Source organism: Athene cunicularia (genome assembly GCF_003259725.1).
Source record: "Athene cunicularia isolate RWA chromosome 24 unlocalized genomic scaffold, athCun1 chr24_part1, whole genome shotgun sequence".
NCBI classification, from domain to species: Eukaryota; Metazoa; Chordata; class Aves; order Strigiformes; family Strigidae; genus Athene; species Athene cunicularia.
Window position 1 is genome coordinate 5,604,250 of NW_020799132.1, and position 8,024 is coordinate 5,612,273.

Genomic DNA, 8,024 nt, shown 5'->3' on the forward strand with positions numbered 1-8,024 from the left:
GTTGCAGGTGTCCTACATTCTGAAGCTCTTGACAATTTTTTTTTAAAGCAGGTGCCTAGCTTAAGGAAAAAAACAAACAAAACAAAACAAAACAAAACAACCCTTCAGCCATTCAGAGTCTAGTCTTGAGGGTACTAGTGCAAGAGTAGTCTCTACAGTCCAAACGAAATGTTCAGACGTGCTGAAAATCTCAGGCAATAAATACTTATAAACACGAGCTATGGGAATTCACAATCCGATGGGCCATGTGTAATACTTTCTGCAGCCTGGCTCTGAATTTGTCCGAGGCTGGAGTTGTTACACCTTGAGGCAGTCTTACTAGGAAAAAAAAAAAAATCCCTCAAAAAAAAAAAACAAACCCATATCCACACACGGTTACTGAGCATGTTTTTTCAACATCAATTGAGCTCTTTATTTATGCAATCAGAATTTGCCACAATAACGGATTGTAGGTGAAGTCTGGGACAGAATGTATTTGGCATCAGTTCCTTTCACTCTGGGTGATCTAACAGAGAAATAAACCTTGATAAAACTGAACTATATCACACTTTACAAGGATAGGTTTTATACTAAGCAATTCTGCAAGAACAACAAGGAGCATAAATCTTTCTGTGCCACCAAACATCTAAGTATTCAGTAGAATTCCTGTAAAATAAATAATTAGTGTAAAAAAAAAAAAAACCAACAAAAAACCAAATTCTCTTCCCAGACTTAGTATCATTTTATTTTAAACTTCTGATTGTGCATTAGCTGGTTTCTATGAAACTTCCCTGTTTGCTACATATGGAGCAACCTACATTTATACAACCCACAGCGTGACCGATCCAGCAATCAACTCGCGCGCGCGTGTCTCCTGTTGAAGTAAATGGGAGATTTTTCACGTGTAACCATTGCAGGATCCAGTATTAAGTACTCAGCGTGTTTGGGGAATATTTTTTTTTTTTTTTAATGAACCCTTTGCATTTTCTTCTTGTAAAAAAAAAAAAAAAAAAAAAAAAAAAGGTTATTTTCCTCTTACTGGATATGCTGAAGTGTTAAGCTCCAAGAGCTATGTTGCACAACGTGAATTAGGTTTTACTGAAAAATTACGGTGTTTAAGTTAATTCCACTGGGATTTGGGTCATACCCTGTGTTTCTTATGCCCTGAAAAGCTGGATAGTACCCTTCTGTGCTTTCTCTAGTCTGAATGAGACATGATACTTCAAAAATAAGTATTTTTTTTAAAAAAATTAAAATTACTTTTCTTATTCACATGACGAGTTTGATAACACTACGGAATATTCATCCACCTCCTTCTATAGGTGTCCCTCGTGTTTTAATCATGTGAAGTCTTTTCTTTCTCCATCTTTGTCCTAGGTTTTACTCGGAAATACAAAGTTTCCTCTGATTTTTCTCTATTCCCCCCCCCCCCCATCACCACTCATTCTTCCTTCATGTTTTAACTCACATCTGTGCTCACAAAACTTTTTATTCATTTGAAGAGAATTAACGAGGATCTTCTAGGTTACTCAGCGTCCACTGATGTGATTTAAGGATCAGATCCAACTGAAATTAAAGACTCCTTAACCAAGAAATCCCGCATCACATACAAACCCAAGAGTGAAGCAATGTGGTGAACAAGTGGAGAGGTGGACCAGTAAGCACTCTGAGCGAAGAAAAACGAATTTGCTTACAGGATATCTAAAAAAAAAAAAAAAAAAAAAAAAAAAACTATTGTATAAGAATACAATATTAATCAAGTTTTTAGTCACATGGAAACCGTTCAGGTGAAAGGGCAGGAACCTTAAGCTATCGGTATATATCATTTACTCAACGAACTCAAAGCTGAACTAGATCGTACAGTGTATTCTACCACAGTTCTGCATTAACGGCATTGACGTTAGTAGGTACCTTTCCCATTGTTTCATTGTTCCTTCCTCTCAATAAATACATTATTTCATGCAGTATGTAACTCGCTGATTTTTGTGTACTACTATAGCCATACTATACTCACAACAGAAGCGACTGTCGTGAAAAGCAGACTTCAGAGGAGACAAAGTACTGAAGGGTTTAACCCACCACCTTTAGCTAGGAGCTAGACAACTCTTCTTTCAATGAACTATAAAACTGATTCTCAGCTTCTTTTTTTTTTTTTAAACACTAAAATTTTTGCCTGCAACTAACTTACCTCAAAGTAGGAAAAAAAAAAAATAATTGGTGGACCTAAGGAGATGAAGTAACATGAGTGTTTGCTGGAAAAGGTGTAGCTTTGCAGCCACTCTCTGCGGCTGACTGAAGCAAGCTTTTCTATAATAAAAGAGGGCTTTGAATATGAACTACCATCCGTAAAAGTAACTTGCATTCCTACAGCAAGACTTTTTTCTATTTTTGTTTTCCATTTGTGAGTAAAGAGATGTACTAGCATTTAGATAGAGGCTTTGCATAGACCCTGCTCCTAGTGGGATTGCTACCACAAGAGATACAACAGCTTTCTGCAGGCAATTGTTCCCAGCAGCTGGGCTGAGTAAAAAATTAAAAAAAAAAAATAAAAAATCAAGTGAGTTCTGGGGAGAGGTTTTGTAGCCCAGTAGAAGCTAACAGTTTGGGCAGGGCAGCACTGAAATGAACTGCATGGCAGACACATGGAAGCTCTTCTAGGTGTTACATAAATTGGAAAAAGTAGAAACAACACGAGAATGAGAGCAGAGAGATTCCGGCCCAGATTTTCAGCTGCATAAAATTCTGCCGGCGACAAGAGAGCCTGTTACAGACCATGAACTCTGGAAGGTGTCTTAAGCAAACAGCCCCTCTGGGAGCTACTTCCAGTAGCCAGTGATGGCAGAAATGCTCCAGCATTCTTCTTTCCTCCTACTTCTGCCAAATGGAACGGGACCCAAATTCTTTTTGGCAAAAGGGTATCTCAACCTGGAGGGATCCAACTGACCCCGTCACACCAGCCTGGTACCACACCAAGGCTGATCGCAGCACAAAATCCACCTCCTGTTTAATTTTTATCCTCCAGAATGTGTCCTTGAAATCGTGCTTTGCTGCACATCCACAACTACTGCATCAAAGACTCCCTAAGGCTGCTGGATTTTGTTTAAACAAGCCATCAGCTCCCAGGTCCCAAATAACGTGTCGCTGAGAAGCATATGAAGTGTTACCCGCTAAGACAGGTCGTGTTAAAACAGAAAACAGTGCCATGATCGTAAGTAAAAACACTTACAAGAAAATAAAATTTTTTAATGTCATTTAACACACAAACCAAAAGATTTCAATGTTTTAGATGAGGAACCAAGGAAAGAGTCGGGGAGAGGTTGGACACCTGAGAAAACCCTCCACAGCCCTTTTAAGAATATGGATCAACAGCTGCCACTGCAGAAGAATCATTGACATTTCCTCTACACCACCCTGCATCCCATAACTCCACATCTCCCCACGTGATGACAACCAGGCTGAATTGCAAGCAGAGCTGGAGGAGCCAAGTTGCTGAGCCAAGCGAGAGGGAGAGGCTGAGCTCTTGGCTGATTCAGATTCCTTTAGAACAGTCTCACCCATCAAGTTTTATTTTTCCTGCTTTCTTTGTGGCTAGAGAAACTTGGAAACATAACGATTCAATTTAAAACAAGACATGTTTCTGCAGCTGCGCTCAACAAGACAGATGAAATAAATTTAGAGAAGGGAGTCCCACTAACTGAAAAGCTGAGTATTTCAAGCACTTTGACAAGGGATCATGGTGGGGACAGGCAAAGGGAAAAAAAAAAAAAAAAAAAAAAGAAAAGAAAAAAATATTTCCATCCTCACAAACCCTGAAACTTAATAAAGCATTTGAGAGTCCACAAAGCACAGCCCCCTTTCTGCTCCTTCCATTACGTTTCTTGAGAGAGTTGGACCGAAAAGGCGTGTTTACACCTCGGCTCAGGCTGTGATGAAATCACCCCGCAATGAAGCAATCTGCCTGCTAGAAAGACTCTAGGAAATACCAGTGAACAGAAAGGCATCCGCGAGGATTTCAAGCCGTTGGACGTCTTCTGATTTTGTTTTTCTGATGTTTCCAGGTGTACATGTTTTGACTTCTAGTGAACACGACCTTTCCATTTCACTGGAATTATTACTCACACACAAAGGCAATCTCTTGTCTGATATATAAAATAGATAAGCTTCTGCAGAACCCAGCAGTTCTTCAATTTCAGAGCCAAACGGAGTGTTTGCTAAGGTGAAGCACGTACACTATTAAAGTCCATCCTGACGACATTTACGTAATAGAGGTCATTTTAATACCAGATTTGTATTTCCTGTGTTCACAGCAGGCTATTTCTCACAAAATACTAGCCTGCTGTAAAACAAAACCCGCAGCGACATTCTCTGACGGATTAAATAAAACTTTGGGGTTTAATGCCCTGAGGAAGTCATGCACCAGTATATTCCTCGCATCACCTTCTCTCCCAGAACAAGAGCTCGGCTGCAGAGAAGTTAACTTACATCCTCAGAGGTTTTAATCCAGGTAGAACACATCACTACTGCAAAAATACAGCTACAAAGTCAAAGAAAAAAAAAACACAAAACAACCCACCCTAGCAACTTCCAGTCCCTGCATTGTCCCAGGGACTTGAAAAAAACCTGAGGTCTCCGGCCTGTATCCTCATTTGTTTAAATTTAAATTATGATTCAGCTGGCTTTTCAGGATTTTCTCAGAATAACCTGTCTTCAGGTTGGTGGTTTTTTTTTGTTTTCCAACACAGCGAGTCCCGAGTGCCAGAAGTCTTATGATCATTTGATTCCCAAAAAAAGAACAAACTAGAAGAGCTGTAAACACTGAAGAATAAAGAGAAATCTGAGAAGGCATGAAAAAAGGAAGGAAAATAAAATGAGAACCCTCCACGTGGTGGATCACTTTCACCAGTCCAATTTAATGAGTAGCATCTTCCGAAGATGACAAATAACCCCACAAAGTTCCAGGTTGTGCTGTCACATGCTTGTATTTTATGTGGAGAAAGACGCAGGGATTAAGTACACTGCAGACAAAAAAAAAAACAAAACAAAACCAACACCACAACCACCAAACAAAAAAACCCAAAACACACCCAACAACAACACACAAACCAAAGAAAACCCAAAGCACCGGAAAATGTTGTATTTTGCAACTGGTAGTTCTTCGAACAGGAAGTAGGTCTGCAGGAACTAGTTGTAAATCTGATTTAATTTAATTTTTTTCTCCCCCTCAGACTGGGGACATGAAGTTAACTTCACCCTTACCTCCAGTTCAGCCAAGTGTGGAACTGAAAGGGAGCACGACGCACACTCCAAATTTGTCCCAACGTCCCTACCCTGGAGCGAGGTGGAAGGATTCAAGGTAAACCTCAGGGGGGTTTTTTTGAGTAAAAAGTCCTCCGAGAGTCCCCTGTGGATATTGTCAACAAAAAAAACCCCAAAAAACAAACAAAAAAAAAATTTCAAAAATTACCTTGGCTTTGTGCCAACTGCCGCAGCCCAGCCTTTCACTGGAAGTCTTCAAAACCATTTCAGCATTTGCATAAGCTGCTCTTCAGAAAACCCGTATAATTGTAAATCAAGCATTACCGAAAAGTAACCGGCCTCCTTCAGCGGAGTCAAAGGCTACCGTAAACATTATCTGGAGAATAAAGTTTATGTGGAAAAAAATAACAACGCGGTGTAACTAAGGAGTAGGTTGGTCAAATATTTGCAGGAGAACGTACACCACCTGTGGCTGTGTCAGGACAACCTTCCCTTTGTTTAGAAAAGCCTTTATTCTGTTTTACAGAGAATTGAGACCAATATTTTGTTTGACTGCCTTACTATGGGTCTTACAAACAGTGATACCTGCTTTTTCAGATCCCATGAAATTAAACAAATAATTCTCAAACCCCAACGCCCCAGGAAGAAAAATAGCCCACAAAACCTTGGAGTTTGTAGACTGAAAACAGCAGTGATTAAGGTCAGTGAGGGGGAAAAAAAAAAAAAATAGCACTGCTAACCAAAATAATTATGAGTTAAAATCTTGTATGTGCATCAGGGAGGCTTCTACAAGTTCCATACCAGAGAACAGCAAGACTGCTTTGCTCCCTTCAGCAGCTATTTGAGAAAATGGGAAAAGTCCAATTTTTGTTCAATAATATGGTGCTTTTAGAGGCTAATAGCCTGCTCGTTTTTTTCCAGCTTCTTTAAAAATTAAATAGAAAAAAAAAAAACCCTGTAGTTCATTGTTATTGGCCTCCCCCTCTTTTTTTCTGTCCTTTCGCTGGATTGAAAAGTTAAGATAGTTAATGACTAAAGGGCGACCGTGTCAGCCAGGCCTTCGAGAATGACTCAGGCACCAACTCTTGGTCTTGATTACCATCACGAAACATTTTATGGGGGATATTAAACTCCAATCCCTGCCAGGAAAATGACAGCTTGACACACACAGCAACTTCACCTATCAGTTCTCTAGAAAAAGGAAATTGTGTATCTGCCCGTAACAGCGAGCAATCCCTAACCTAGGACTCAGCAGGGAAAAATGTTATCACAAGCTATTTCCTCATTCTAGACCCGTCACCACCGGACAGTGGTGTGCGTAGCAAACAGCAGCTGGATACGGGACTATAAAATACTTCCCGTATGAAGGAAAACAAGGAACTCCCTCTCGTCTTCTCTGCCTGTGAAACCCAATGCCTGGGGGAATCTCTGGGGTCATTCCCACAGTGCTGTACATGTCATCCCCAAAGACTGAACTCTGTCAGATCCAGGACTGGGAGGCTTGCCTAACCTAATCTGCCCTGGGGAAAAAAAAAATAAAAATATTCCAGCATCAAATCTTCTAGACTTACAGTGGAATCCAGAGCCTTGTGGCAGCTGACTGAAATACACTGCTGGAGGGAAGGAGCTGAACACGGTCACTGAACTCCTCACCGCTCTCTCTAGACTGGGACACGGGGGGCTGCACAGCTCCAGCTCAACAGAGCAATGGACCAGGCTGTCATCATCCGTGAGCTCCCTTTTGTTCGCCTCCCTCTGCGCACAGACACCGGCTGGCAGCAAGGCGCTACTGTATGAAGCAAGAGATGTGGATTGAAAGAAAGGGAATGAAAATAGATCTCTGTGCAAGCATTCCAGCTCCATTGGCTGGCAGATGGCTTGGGCTTTATCTATGATTAAAAAAAAAGAGAGACTACAAAGAATAAATGGCTACCCTCAATTTGGCAATTACCAGAATTTACTAGGTGTGCTCTGAGACTAGGCTCCAAAGCAAAGCCCTGCAGGGGACAGGAGAATAGGCAACAAAATCCCAGCTAGTTCCTGCATTCCGATCTGTTTTAGGCAGGACCTATGCACAGGATTTCTCCCATGGGGGCAATTCCAGGCATGCTCAAGAGACAGAGATTTCTGTGCTTGGGGAATGCAAACTCAAACAAGGAGGTGAGTTTAGGTACTTCCAGCATTAGGCAGCCACAGAGCGGGAACGGTTCGGGTTGTGATTTAGAGCGCAGGCAATTCAGATCTAAGCAAACCCTGCATTAAGAATCAAACTCCTTTAGTGGATACTGTACTGCACATAAATCACAGCCGTTGGCTGAGGACTCCAGACATTCCTGCATATTAAAAAAAAAATAAAAATAAAAGTATACAAACTAACACTTCACTGTAAAACCAGAGATTTGCCAAAGGGGCACCAACATTTTTTGGTGACCTGCACAGTGCCAACTAAGATGCAGTCGTTTTATAAAAAGATAGACATGTCCCGTCTCTGAACGTCCCTCTCGCTTCCCATTTTTTTTCCAGGCTGACTAGCCGGTGGAACAACGACTGCCATCCAAAACATACCCAGAAACCACCCAGTTTTTAATGTCCCTAGAAAGTCCGTCCAACTACAGCTCTTCGTACTAGTAGCTGCGTGAAAAAAAAAAAAAAAATCTTAAAGAAATGCACGTGCCTTTCCCATTGCTGTCCCCTGTCTGTACTGCCTGTGGCAATGGGAGAGGCCGTTCAGAAACGCTCTTGGATGTTTGATTATATATTTGACAAGACAACAGAAGTCTCTGCTAGAT